Below are 15,777 nucleotides of genomic sequence, written 5' to 3' on the forward strand. Positions count from 1 at the left end.
ACAAACCCACAGCTTGCAATGAGGAGTCGGCTCGCGTCGTTCACGTCAAAGACCCGGCTCTAAGAGCCGATTCATTCGCGACCGACACATCACTACCGCCTGGAGTTCAGAGAAACCACCCGTCATCATCCTCTCCGTCTCCCTGGAATCCTCTCCCGCGGACACTCACCCCTCCCTCCTGTTCCCACGATCCGGTGTTCTGGGAATCCATCCTACCTGGAAAAACATCCTACCCAATGTTTCTGCGCAGATGCGGCGCATGTGCACAACACCAACGCCAAATTAACTACTTTTTCTCTCACCCATCCGGAATACTTCTTAATTAAGCCCCAACTCCCCCTGATACGGGGGCAAAAGGCAGGAGATCAGTTAGGCTTGGGGCTTAAGAGGTTAAGGTTATGGTTAGGGTTATGGTTAGGGGTAAGGTTGGGGGTAGGGTTAGGTTTAGTCGCAAGTCACCGTCAAATTATAATACGGGTAGGATGTTTTGTCAGAGTAGGATGGTTTCTCAGAATAGCTCTACCCCCGTTGTATGCTGTTATCTCCCTGCTCCCCGGTAATTCTCTCCCTTTTCTGCTGCAGCCTCCCACGGTCCTGATCACAGCGTCCCCGAATCCTTTATCTCCCGATCTCTTCTTGTAACACTAAAATAGCGTGTTTTCTTTGGTTATTCCAGGTTACCTTTAGTTAAAAAATAAAGTTTATTTTGCGTGCATTCCTGCGTATTGTGTTTTGCTTCTGGGTCCAGCTTGTGTGTTAGAACTACGGTTCTTGACAACAATGGGTTCATAACATTGCCTTGAATCGCATGAAAGTGTTGTCTCATTAGTCTGTAAACCACAAACACTTTTGGGTGGCGATGTTAAAGTTTAACAAGGACAAACCTTTGTTATTTCTATGGGCATGCTTATATGTGTCTACAGATTATGACCCATCCAGATAAAAGCAGTTGTATAAACTGGTAATTAATCTTGTACAGGAATCTGGCAGAAGTCCAGCACATCCGACAGATGCTCAATTGGATTGAGATCTGGGAAATTTGGAGGCAAAGTCAACACCTCGTTGCTGTGCTCCTGAAACCATTCCTGAACCATTTTTGCTTTGCGGCAGGGAGCATTATCCTGCTCAAAGAGGCCAAAGCCATCAGGGAATACTGTTTCCATGTAAGAGTCTTGTGGTCTGCAACAGTGCTTAGGTAGGTGCTATACGTCAAAGTAAGATCCACATGGATGACAGGATCTAAGGGTTCACAGCAGAACATTACCCAAAGCCTTCCACTGTCCCCCTCTGAGTTGCCTTCTCCCCATAGTGCATCCTAAAGCCAGGTGATCCCAAGGTAAGTGACGGACACACACACAGAGTACATGATGCAAAGAAAACACAATTCATTAAACCAGGCCACCTTCTTCCATTGCTCCATGTTTAAGTTTGGATGATGTGCCCATTGGAGGACACAGTCCAAAACAAACTGTGATGCACTGACACCTTTCTATCAGAACCAGCATGAACTTTTTTGGCATGGGTCGGACCACACAGGCCAGCCTTCACTCCCCATGTGCATCAGTGAGTCTTGTCAATATTAAATAACTTCTTTTTCTTACAGAGTCTGTTGAGAAAGAGTGGCCCGTTAAGGATTTCTGACATGAACTTCATTGTGCTCAATTTGATTGCAGCAACTATATATGTTAAAACCTAATAGAAGCTAACAATGTAAAGTGCTACTATTTAAATCACAGTGGAAACGTGCGTGTGAATAAGCAGCAGCTGGCTGTGGCTCCCAGGGTGCTGCTGCTACAAACTCTCAACAACTGCTCATTTAATGCGTGAAATCAAAATGGCACATTCACAGCAACGTGCTGTTTCTGTGAGTCCCTAATACTTACAGAGAGGTATTTTTACTATATTCAAAACACATAAAAATCCAAAAATAGAACATACAGTTTTGTTTGCAAGATCATGAAAAATCCCAGAGAAAAAAATGTTTATCCCACAAAATGTTCAGAATTCCTATGAAAGCGTAAGTCCAGGGCCCAGGCAGCTGTTCCACATTTATGAGATCTACAGGGAAATACTCATCAATATTTTGATGTTTATATATTATTTTTTATTTGAATGTTGGAATTGTTTCCAACAAACATCATAGCTGATATGAGTTTGGCTGATCTCAAGTTCAAGGTCATATTCTTGTTCGCCTCTGGTGTGTTTTCAGCATCACTGCTATTTTTAGGTCCCTCTGTATCATTCCATTTATGTCCCTTCGGACTCGTGCCTCTGCTGTATGAGGCAAAACACTTATCCTTCAACTTGAATTTCATTTTCAAGAAGTGGAAGAAGTGGCAGGGAGGCAAATCAGGCATGTGGTCCAGGTGGTGAGCAAAGAATTTTCAAAAGCCCCTGAGCTGGCACCTGAAAGGACTTTGCTGCACACCACAGTTCACCCTGTTTTGGCTCAATGTTCTCTCCAGACTCCTCAGGACTCCCCAGAAGTCCACGAAATCAGTCTCACCCCGGGGGGAATAATTCTCTGTGAACAGCTAAATGAAGCCTGGAAAAATCAGACACTGGCTGCTCCTTAGCTGATGTGCTGCCTTTTGGGCTCGGAACCAGTGGCTTCTTTAAAACAACTGGAGGCCCAGCTCTCCAGCTTGAAACAGAAACACACTTGTGACGCAGAAACAGTGAGCATGCTGGACTTTGCCTGGATATGCCTGAGAAGATTACCTTGAATTGGAGATGAGAAATTTGAAACTGTGTTTTTCGAGATGTGCTCCCAGAACTTTCTGATCAGACCTCAATTAAGCATCACTTTTAGCATACATTTGATTCAGATAATATTCCCAGTTTAAAGCAACTCCTTCTGGCCACATTCCTAATTTCCTGCAGATAAATTCTGCACTCTTAAGCTAACATGTAGTTTTCATTTTTGTGATACTGAACATTTTCCACATGGCCGTCCCCACTCTTCGTGTATATGGCAACAAACTTGTGGGGGTGAACTCCCTATAAGCTCTCCTGGAGCACTCTGGTGTTTGGAAACCTGTCCGCATGTGACCTTTTACTGCAGGTAGGAATAAAAATGTCCCTTTATTTGTGGAAAACCTAGATGCTCCACCAGAAATGAGTTTCTTTTTCCATACTGTTTTGCATTGGCCCGTGTGTTTCTGTCTATCATATTTCATTACAGAAGCCTGCTTGGATCAGCTCTCCGTCATCCTGGCTCCAATTCACCCCCCCCCCCCCCCCCCCCCCCTCTCTCCCATGAATTCACTGGGCTGTGCAACTGCAGTTATTAGGAGCACAGATTAAATGGATGGCGCATCCCACGCTGTTTGATCCTATTAATAATTAAGCAGGGCGAATATTATACAGTTCGCATACTTAAAACATAGAGTTCAGTGAGTAGGTCAAGAATGATTACACACTGCAGGCTGACAGGCAGCGAGAAACCATTTGTTCAGCAGTAATTAGCCTAAATGATAAAGTAATATAGCCCCATTAAGGGAGAGAAGATCGAGCATCCAGGAGAAGGGGAAAAAAGCACAGGAACCCACAACAGCCCGTGCAGCTTAAGGGTTTATTTGCTTAAATCTGAGCGTACTCCACTCAGATGCATACATAGTTTGTCATGTGATCTTAGGAAGAAAAACAAACCCTACAGTCAAATCCAAATAAAACTCACAGCGGTCATGTTTAATGTATTTCCCGCCTCAGTATCATGTCTAAACGGTGTCAGAGAGCAGCGAGCAGGCCCTGAGGGCGAGCTGTGACATATCAGAAGCTGAATTTCTGACCTCCAGGTGAAGCGTCTCTACCAGCCTCCCAAAGCTCCGGGGTTCATCAATAATTTACTGCACCGCCGGTCATGTTAACACTATCCTTAAGCGTGCTCATTATGTGCTCTCCCTCTCTCCCCCTCTCTCGCTCTCTCTCTCTCTCTCTCTCTCTCTCTCACACACACACACTCACACACACACACACACACACACACACACACACACACACACACACACACTTTCAATATGTGCGCGCAGACGCTTATGGATACGCACATATATATATCGGTCTGAGGTTATAAAATGATCCTCATTATCTTGTATCATCTTGACAAACCGCAGATAATAACAAACAGGCCGATCGCTCTTGTGAGCGTTTACAGTGAAGCTTGCGGGGTGTGTGTCCCTGTGCGTGTGTGTGGTGGTGGTATATTGAATACTCCCTCATGTGCACAGTTGCCTGCAATGAGCATTTCTGTTTAGCTCTTGGCATTAAACAGCAAGAAAATATGTAGCAGCTGTAAAAAAAAAAAAGGGGGGGGGGGGGATGTCCACCCGTGGACAGGCTGAAGGGGAAAACACAAGAGGGAAAGTTCTTCAGCGGAGATTTACTGTCCCACTTTATGAGCATCGGGCTGCCGCTCAATAAATCCTTTATCGTCCACTTTTTATTGTGAGATTTGATCTCAGCAGACAAAAAAAGTCTGACTTTGTTCTCTTTGTTCTGCTACTGCGTCGTTCGCGCGCGTACTGGCGCACGATCGTACATGGCAGCCCACTCTGATCGTGTCGGTGTGGTTAACACTCACGGCTGAGCGATGCTCACTCATGCGGTGAGCAATCACGGCTGAAGCTGGAGCTTCCCCGTGGACCCCCGTGAGCGCACGACTTAACGCCTGGACTCCGGTGCGCGGCACGGTGTGTCACTGATTGAGACATGTTCACGGGCTTTGTCATAACAACGTCAATAGAATTACACCACGGAGCTCTTTAGTCAGACGTCTGCCCATAAATAGACATCTCGGGGATGAGCTATCATCACTGCTCAGCCACAATTGCACAGCGCTGTTTGCAATGAGAGATCCGTTCCCTCAGAATGAAGGTCGATGTCACGTTGATTGATGAACGCCAAATAAGTGTTTCCCTCTATTGTTTACAGCTGTAAAGGTTAAACAGGGACAGCTGAGGTTTATGTCTCACAATGCACTTTTTTATATCAGCTGGTTCGTGTGAGCCTGGTAACAATGGCAGTGATTATATGTGTGATCTTTACAGCTTATCTTTATTGGGAATCTGCTTATCACAACATTGATCCTCAATGACAGAAAGAAGGGCTGATTTCAATGGTTTAAACACACTGATGTGACCTTTAAGTACCATATAAAGCTTGTCTAACAAGCTGCTGGTCACAATAGCCACCTCACATGAAGAATCCACTGCTCCTCCACCTTTTATTATTATTATTTTTATCATAAAACATTAAAAGATTGGCAGTGGGAGAGGGGAAAGTAGTACATGTTTTAGCTTGTTTTGGTCTGGCCCTCTTATGGAGGTGGGTGGGTTGGCTGTGGGCAGGCTTTAATGTGTACAAAGTGTTGAGTTTTTCATAGGTTTAGACCTGGGCCCTGTGCTTCGTACGTCGCTTACTACATCCAAGATCAAATGAAACATCCAAGACCAAATCATCGCGCTAACTCTGAGCTCGCTATTCCGGTTCCCCGAACACACCTGTTGTTGACGATTAGTATAGCTGGATGAAGTAATGTGAGATCACTGGGTGGCCCAACAGGGGCTACGCATCGATAGTAGAAACATTGATCGGCAACCCTTTGATTGGTCGGCGAAAATGTTGAAGGAGCGCGCTCGGTATTTTTCGGCAGCAGAGCAAGAACTCTTGAGTGAGGGATTTCAGGAGTTTCAGAGTTTAATTAAAACGCAAGGGAACACTGCAAAGGCTGCAAAAGCAAGGAGAGAGGGCTGGCAGAAAGTTGCTGACAAATCAAACTCGTAAGTAATTCAATAATAACAATAATAATGGAGTGGATTGATATAGCGCTTTTCAAGGCACCCAAAGCGCTTTACAATGCCACTATTCATTCACTCTCACATTCACACACTGGTGGAGGCAGCTACGGTTGTAGCCACAGCTGCCCTGGGGCAGACTGACAGAAGCCAGGCTGCCATATTGCGCCATCGGCCCCTCTGGCCAACACCAGTAGGCGGTAGGGTAGATTTATCATATCACACCATATTATCCAATATTATATTACATTATATTATATTATATTATAATATGTTATATTATATCCCCTTTCACATTAGAGCCACAACAGGACCCACTAGAACATGGGAACAAGTAAAAGTGAAATATAAGAATATTCTACAGAATGGTAATATTTATCACTTATATTGCTTGTCGTCTCTTGGAAAGAGACCCTGGAATACTCTGTTTGTTTGTTCATAACAGCAACCAAGAAAAGGGCAGAGCAAAAAAAAAAGACAGGTGGTGGTCCTGCACCCCCTCGTCAACAAGTTGGTTAAGTGAATAATACCCTCACGGGAAAATCGATATCTCTCTATGAGCACACTGTCGCGCTGAGCTAAAGGATCCTGTCTGTCCCGCAATATACGCTGAATTCTGAGGACTCTCCTTATCAATCTTGCACCTTCCGCAATGGGTTGCTCGCGTAAACAGACAGGATATGACTGCGACAGACTTCCCAAATCCACCTTCGCTTTTATAGCCGTGGTCTCTCATCTTGATTACACGAAGTAATTTACAATTACTACTCTGAAATATGAATTACATCTGTAATAATCACATACATGTAATAGAATGTTAATAGTACATTTCCCTTTTTTAGGAAATGACCTGTGTGAAATCAATAAATGGATCAAGTGCTGCATTATCTTCAGTTACATTGATGTTATTTATTTATGGTGAAACAGTGGTGGAATATCGCTGTTGCTTTCGTATGAATGACGCGGGCATACCTGCGTGGCCGCGATCTAATCCTGTTTACATAAAGTAAACCTGCTCCCCAGCAGGTTTACGCTTACGGCTCTGTTGCTATGACAGCAAGTCCCGGATGGGCTTCGGGGAACCGAACGATCCAGGATCACGCGAAATCGTCAACAATCTAATCCAGCTAACTCACTTAGCGCGGTACGAAGCACAGGCCCCTGGACTGGTACCCGAGTGTCTGCTAAATGAGTGCACGTTATCAAATAAAAATGGGTTTCACGTCACAAGTGAGTTCCTCGCTTTCAGTATATACTTACACCTGCCAGATGCTGCGAGGGTAGAGGAAAATATGGTCACATCCCAGCTGCTAATAAGTAATATCCTGTTTAATAAAAGTCTGCTGTAGTATGAACAAACTCAGTAGTGGGTTTATGAATAACTAATCTGGGAACCCATCTGCAAGTCTGCTGATGCTCCTCTGGGCACAATGGCTGATATTGGTGCTTCTGGAGTAGCCAGCTGATATCAACACTTTCAAACCATCATTGTTATGAATTTAGGTACTTTTTGAAAAGCCATTTTATATAGCCATTATATATAACCTGTGATTATGGATGTGATCTCCAAGTGTCATCCTTTTTTGCTCTTTACCTGCATCAGAGTCCATCTGCAAGTAAGCCACCCTTTAGTGCCTTTGGGTGCCTATTTGAATCATCATCTATGCTCACGTTAATTGCAAAAGATTCCCAACACATGAATACATTCACCTTGCTAGTACTTCCACAGCATTTGGGTCCTCTTCATTGCACAAATCTAACATGGAGCTGTAAACATTCCCCCGAGAATTTGGTCTATATTAACACGACAGCATCAGACAGTGCGGCAGATTTGTTAGCTTCATCCAGATTGTGAATCTCCCGTTCCACCACATCCACTGAGGAGTGAAGGCAAAAAAAAAAACTATTATTAACCGATGATTTGAGCTTTGTGACAGAGCAGGTTATCCTACAGCCACCATTAGAAGATGGTGCATGGTGGGCATAAAGGGATGGAGATGTAACAACATTCAGATAGTTTGTAACAATTAAATCCCCCATACCACCAGGAGCAGCCTGGACTGTCGATACAAGGCTGGATGTGTTGTTTTGTCCACTTCTGCCTTTTCAGTCTTTTATCATCTAATTCTGGTTAGTCTGTGTGAACTGCAGCCTCAGTTTCCTTGCCTTAGCTGACAGCACTGGCACCAGGTGAGGTCTTCCGCTGCTGCAGCACATCTGCTTCAATGTTCCGTGTGTTGTGTGCTCAGAGATGCTCTTCTGCATACTCTGCTTGTAAAAAGCGGTTATTTGAGTTACTGTTGCCTTCCTGTAAGCTTGAAGCAGTATGGCTATTATCCTGTTGATCTCTGACATCAACAAGGCACTTTCACTCAGAGAACTGCTGCTCACAGGAAATTTTCACTTCTTTGAACCATTCTCCGGATACTGTAGAGATGATTGTATGGGGAAAATCTCAGTAGATCAGTAGTTTCTGAAATACTCAGACCAACCTGACTGGCACCAACAACCATGGCACATTCAAAGTCCTTAAACTTTAAGTTTAGTTTATGTGAAATAGAACAAAAATCCAACTTTTAATGTGGCTTTTTAAAATACTAGTTTATTTCCCATCCCTGCTTTATTTAGAAACTACTACACTTATTGCACTTAAAGAGGAGAGAAGTGCCAGGCTGGCTGGTGCTACCTGCTGAAATATCCCCCCAAAAAAGGAAAGAAAAATCAATTTCAACAACAGAAGGAACACAACAGAAGTCTGCAAATGTTTTTGTTACCTAACAGTATTCCTGGGGTGTTTGTATTTCATAACTGTGAGCAAGCATACAGCTAAGATGCTTCAGTATCAGGCACAACAGCGGTTACTTGACAAACACGCTGTGGCAACACCCAAAGCATCCACTCAGAAGTTAGCGTCGCCCTCAGAGGCAGGGCAGCGGTGTCCACTTCACGATATCTTTACACAAATTTTACCGGGAGATTTGAAACTTTTGAAGACTCCACTGTGTCAGCAGTGAATCATTCGTTTCTTCATCACTAACATAGATCTCTTTTGTTTGACTGTAAGTGGTGGATCTGCTGTGGCACTTCTGGACAGCTGGACCTCGCTGATAAGGAAGGCGCGGACGGCGTAAATGATAGGGAACCTTTCCTTTCAGCATCGGAAAAAAGCCTAAAAACAGCAAGGTGAGCTGCTTTATCATTTTTATTTCTTTCTTTTTTGGTTTAGTTTTGCTTTGACAAAAAGGGGTCAGTGCTGCCCTTTCACAAGGGTACACCCTGCAGTGTTGAAAACGCACACGCTGACTGGTTATCCACGTGCATGCAAATTTGCATGAACAGGGCTCTGCCCACAGAGCGACCATCATTTTTACCACCACTTGTTGCCAAGGTTTCCGTAGCCTCCGTCAATAAATGTCACATCTTGCCAATCTGCCAGCAAACCCAGACTGGACCTGTGCGAGGACTGTTTAACGTTTTCTAAAGTACTGGGAGAAGTGAACAAGTGGAGCTGAGATTAGAACCAGTAGTAAAGCTCAACTTTCAAAGTGTCACAAATGAGAAGTCCCTGAAGTGTTCAAAACAGTTGGTTCAGCTGGAAACAATGAACCACAGGTGAAAGAGTGAGGGCGGGAAAGTCTAAGAGTAAAACCAAAACAATACATAGAAAAACACTAATGTTCGATTTAAATCAGCAAGAAATAACAGACACGAGTAGACTAACACTGAATATGATGACAGAGGCAGGTGAACGCAGAATACAGTGGAAGAAAAAGAACACAGACTAAGAACAAGGAGGTGCGGCACATTTTATAGGAACTTAGCTAAAGCTCTCATTTGACTCTGCATTGCTGCGTTAGCCATCCGGATACATCTGAAAATGTCTAAAAATGCTCTGTCGTTTTCAATTGTTTTCATCCACGCTGAAAACTCTACGTTCCTGTACTGCGCATGCATGAAACGTAAGACCATTCGACCTGCGTCATTTCCAGCTGCCGTTTATTTACTTTCCGGCTCTTTGAAACGTCGCGGCAAAATGTTAAGGAAAAGCGCCGAGTTTATTTGGAGCTATCTGGAGCATTTACAAATGGATATTAATCTTTAATAGCGCCGTCAAAATTGAGAGTAAACAAAACAGCTGCTGTACAATGCCGTAAATCCCCACTTCCACTTCAGCTATGAAAATAACGCATTTAGAGTCTGGTTTATCTTTAGGGTCTTTGTAGCTAATTATCCATTTGTAACACATGTAGCGAGGACATTTTGGACGTGCATCCACAGGCAGCTGTAGCTGATCGCTGTCTGCTAGGCTACAGTGTTATTACTTGAAAAATAACACAAGTTTCTGTGCAGTACAGACCATCCAAGGCGTCTCTGCTCCAGTTTCGGTGAGTGAAATTCAAGTACTGTATTAGCTTGTAAGTTTTTACTAAAAACAGGCATCCATACAGTTTATATATGCAGCGTGTTTACTAATCTTGTTGGCCTAAATGTGATAACCGTACATCTAGTGTGACTTCTGGTTTAAGAAATGCCAGCATGTCACTGTCGATGCTTTAAATTGTGGAGTCCTGAATCTAGTAGCTCATGCCAGAGTGATTATGTCCATCTTTTATATACAGTTTATGGGTGCTTTGTCAGCTGTTCCTCAGATGATTTTGACAGTTCAACACAGGAAATATTGATTTGTTCGTTCAGCTTGGTTGAAAGATGAAAGTGCAGCAAAGATCAGAACTGCGCGTTTTTCTCTTTCTTAGTGTTGCCTGACAAAAATGCACCAGCACAAGCTTTGACAGCTGTTGGTGCTGGTTACCATCTTCCTGGAAATATTGTAGTTCGAATTTTCCCGTGTAATGCACAACTAGAACCGTACCACACCTGATTCTTGAAATTTTTCAATATCAGTTCAGTGGTGTACAGCTAGAGTAGCGTAGTGAGTAAGAAGTGGGTTGAATGAGTCATTCAAATTTTCCTCTTCCCGACTGCGGCTCAATAAGAATAAACAGCAGTGCACTGAAGTCGTCGATGATGTTGCACAGTTATTTACATCGTCTATTTTCCTGAGTATTTCCGGCACGTGAGCGCAGAAACCACTGTAAACATCTCAGATTCTGTGGTGTGAGAGGAAACATGGCTCGCTTCACCTTCTGGTTCACACATTGCCAGTGTTCTGCACCAGGCGTCTTGATTTCCTTTTCACATAAAAGTGGTTTGCTTATCTGCAGATGTTTAACCCTTCCTCAACATATGGATCTAGTCACAGTATGGCAGTTTGAGCTGGCAGCCGGTTTAAGTCTGCTTGGACCTTGACCTGAATGGAAACAGTTTGAAAGAAGGTCTTTGATCTGAAGCAAAGAAAGAAAGAAAGAAAGACAGAGGGGGATAAATAAGAGCCAAAAAATTAAGACCTAGATTTCTCCACCTCATATTTCTTCTTTTGCTTTCCAGAGAATACACAAATGGATTATTAATATCCTGTCTGCTCTGTTTGGATACATTTTGCAATATGTGAGGGAAAAATCTTCTGAAGCAACATCAAAATAAAGCACATCCCATGTTCACTTTTTGCCCTTGCTGCTTGGGAAGTGACCTCAGAGCAATGTTTTTATTAAATACTCCATTTATCCCTCAAGGGAGTCTTGTTTCCTAAGCATCGCTGGAGCAGGTAGGTTAAGACTCAAGGCTCAAGGATAGATGAGCACATGTAGCTCGTGTATATAGCTTTTTGGTATTGGAAAGAATACCAAAAATCTATCCTGCCTTGGCTGAAGAACTGACACTCTAATCACATTTTATGTCATGAAATTTACTGTCATGAAAAGGCTGAAAAAATCAGGTCATGAAGGAGGTACTAAAAAAATATCAGGTCATAAAAAGCTATCTAGCTACTTCTCCTGGTGCATCCAGCTTCCAGTCTGGCCTTAAACACCCTCTGTACTTTTACATTTTGGGTTATAGTTACGGTTGGATTAGGTTATCCTGAACCACGCACCTTATTTATGTTGCCATGGTCTCCCAGGAGACCTTCCATCATTAACTGAGCTCTTCTCCATTCTGTGTAGTAATAAATGCCACTACTGCATAAACAAATTTCTGATAAACAATGCCTGAGATACAGGTGGAGAAAACAGCTCAGTATGAATGATAGCTCATGGGAAGATCAAAGAGAGAAGTTGTTTTTGTGGCTCTGTGGAAAAAGGTCCAAAAAACCCTAAAAGAAGAAACACCCTTGTTAGTCCAGACTGCATATTTCAAAAATGAGGTTTTCTGTTAAGAAAATCTTTCTAATGGAGTATTTTCATACAAACTGGAAACATAGAAACTAGTGAGGAAGAAACAGCTCTCTTTAGGCACTGGGGCTCGAGGATGATTTTACATACAAAGGTTATAATATTCAGAATTTAAGTGGTCTTGATTAAAGGGACAGGAGCACATGAAAACTGTGATTCTCAAATCTGCTAATGTCACGTTACTCTACGATGCCTCTCGATGATTTATGGTATTTGTTGCTGCATGCAGTAACTGGCTCTATTTGTCTGTGGGTGCCATTACACTTACCAGCTGCTAATTTCATTGTTCATTTGAACTGCCTGCAGCTGAAACATGTCTATTATAATGAGGTGTCCAATTATTAAAAAACAAAGAAAGTAAAAAATTTAAATTTAAAAAAAGAATGAGAGGGTGTTAGTATCATCATGTTGTTCTTAACGATTTCTTAGATAACACTTTATTATATAATCATTTTAAACATTGCCTAATAACACTGGAGTAATAGCAGGACAGCGAGCAGAAGAAATCAGTGGTTGCCTGGTGACTGTATTGCATTTTTTCACTTTAGGCAAAACTGTTGCAAATAGCAGTAGCAACCAAGTGATCGCTCCGAGGTTGAGCATGCAAAACCGTCAGCCTCTGAACAACCACTTTCAACCACAGACTGAGGGAGTCTGTAAATAACTGCCATGTGAATTATAAGTGCAGACAGATTGCCACCATGTTGCACTCAAACTGAGCCATTCAACACTAACGAGGGCAACTCATCTGCAACGCTTCACTTTGCTCAACTGGTTGTGTTCTAGTTATATTCCCATAAACATCACGATTTCAGAGCATTTATGTCATGTGGCAGGTTAATCGCAGTTTTTCAGCAACTACATCGCTACATGTGAGATGCCGACGTGATCCCATTTAATTGTAAGCTGATAGCTGATTGGCTCTGGCTAACTGCTGTCTTCACACACCAAAGACTGTTCGGAGACGATAACTGACTGCATGGTTCCAGACCTGGGCCCCATCTTTGAAGCAACCATTTCAAAGGCAATGAGATCGTAAGTTCACGGGAAACAGTTGCAATCATTTTTTCCATATTGCAGTCTCCAACCATTGTTTTCACCAGTGTGACTGCAGCATAATGCAGATCAGTAAGCCCTCAAACAGAACATTCAATTTGACCCCAGGACAGCAGTAGAAACACTAGAGATTTTTTGTATTATATGAAAACAAACTATTGTAATAAAAAATGAAATTTCATGAAGAGAAAATTAAGTTTTTGAATGTAACTTTTTTTTTTTAACAAAGAAATATTAAGGAACCCAAAAAATTGTAATAACAAAATAATAAGAGATTTTGGACAAACATTGCTCTGCATTACCCAGAGGGAATGAGCCATGTTCCCTTCATGGGTAATCTCATCACCAAAGTGAATCTACCCTTAAAACAAACGTGAGCTATTCACTTCAGCTGACTTTCTTATCTGTACAGATCACCAGCAGTGACAGAGGAAAGCAGTCGTGGGCTGGAGCTTTTAAATGCTACATTAGACGCCTGCTAACCTGCCCCTGGAGGGAGATGGAGATTGAAAGCTGTTGTCAGTATGAGGGCTCCCTCAAGTCATGTGTCGCTACACAGTGGGAGCTGCTTCCTCTCTTACAAACACACACTCCCTGCGACATCTCAATCAATAGTAGCCAACTCTGATCCATATACACGTCCCATTATCTGGCAGAGAGCGCAACTAAAGACATGGACTAAGAAGCACCTGTAAACACAGGGCAGTTTTTTTTTTTTAAAAAAAAGGTGTGTATTACTTTATGCAGTATTCTGTTAGCACACTCTGCCCTGCATTTGCGACATGCAGGTACCCACACGTCAGCAGAAATCCCTGTCCAAACAATGAAACAATGCAGTCATGTGAGCAGGTAAGTACATCCCATAGAAACTGTTTGACATCTCTGAACAGTGTCTACATATAAATATTGATATAGTCAAACAAACAATACAGAGTAGTCAAATTCTCAATACATAAAACAGAGCTGATGTACGTCACGAAAAAAGAAGCAGCAATATCCCCGAATAACATCTCCAAACCTCTGAAATTAGAATCAGACCAGATAGCAACATTGGCAGCGAACGAGGCTGACATCTGCAGTTATCTATGGGTCACATCTGGCCATGACTGTCAGCGCTGGCTCAGAGTCTGGATGCCTCAACTCTGCCACAGATCTACATAATGTAGGCCAGATGTCAGGGGTGTTATGGCATTTAGGGTGATATCAGGCCTATGTAGCATTTGCCATAAAACCCACATTTGGCAGCATCATAACTGAGCTGTAGTTTCCAAAAATAACAGAGTTTAGGCTTAGACTGTCAGGAAGACCCTCTGCAATCCAGTTCATCAACTGATATTGGTTTCGAGTAGAGGGCCAAAGATAATTCACAGACCAGCACGTGTCAATCATGGCCTGCATGAGAGATAAAGGCATGAACGTTCCTCTTCAACTCGGTCTAAACTAAGCTGTCCTGGTAAAGTAAAATAACTAAAACTCATCCTCGTTTCAGTTTAAATGCATTTGTCTGGTCGAACCTCAGCACTGGATAATAACTGTCCTGGGGCAGGCCCACAGGTCATGCTGGGAGGGTCAACAAATGAACCCACATGCTCAGGTGTAGTCCTCCAAATGTCCACCGTTAAGATTAGGGGTTGAGATCCTGTGGTTAGTGGTTAGGATAAGCTGTCAGGTTGGAGTTAGTTTCTAAAGTCTCTGTTTAAGGTTAGGCCTTAAAAAACGGTGCTTAGAGAAGATGACCAGGCTGGATGCCCATAGTCCCCTGTTGCCAGATCCTGAAATTGTTCTGTAGGCTATAACTGATAGTAACGCTCCCAGGAGATCCCGAGACAGCTGCACAAATGTCTACGCTGTTTTTGAAAGACTTTTTGGCTGTTTAGATCAATCAAGTGGAAATGCCATGTGGCTGTGCCGTTACGAAGAAGTGTGACAACCATGAGATGTTCTGTGTCATACTGACTGCTTGGAATTTGTTGTACACCTGCTCAAAATCAGCCACCAGCTCCTTATCTTTTCTCCACGTTTAGCAGCAAGTTTTCCTCAGCAAGACTGTTCTTTCCCGGGAGCTCTCACCGCTGTTTGCAATCCAGTTGCAAAAATCACTGTGATGTTCTCGCTATGTCTGTGGATGCGGTGATTGGTGTGCAGCATGAACAGGAGGGGACTGAGCACACAACACTGGGGAGCTCCAGTTTTGAGCACCACAGTGGGGGAGGTGTGACTGCCAACTGTCACACCAGGAAGTGTGGCACTCAGTTTGCCAATTAGTTTCTTCAGGGAGATTCTATTAAATGTTGGGCTCAAATCACTGTATTCAGAAATAGGTGTTATTTTCAAAGCGCGGGACTATAGATTTGAGGGCAGCGGGAGTTGGATCCTCTGCGGATCGATTGTTTATAAATGCAAAGCGATGAGGGTCCAGGCTGGCTGGGATGCCAGTCAAAACAACTCATCCGAATTGAGGTGATTGCCACAGTGCAGTATTCATTTAGACAAGACACTGCAGACTTTCCAGGTATAGGGATAATGGTGACTGCCTGGAAGCAGGTGAGATGCCGGCAATAGCATCAGCTAGCTGATCGGCACATGTTTTTAGTACACAGCCAGAGATGTTTTCATGCCCAGCAGGTTTGCTCATATTC

The sequence above is a fragment of the Aulonocara stuartgranti genome (genome assembly GCF_965226115.1).
Source record: "Aulonocara stuartgranti genome assembly, chromosome: 5".
NCBI lineage: Eukaryota > Metazoa > Chordata > Actinopteri > Cichliformes > Cichlidae > Aulonocara > Aulonocara stuartgranti.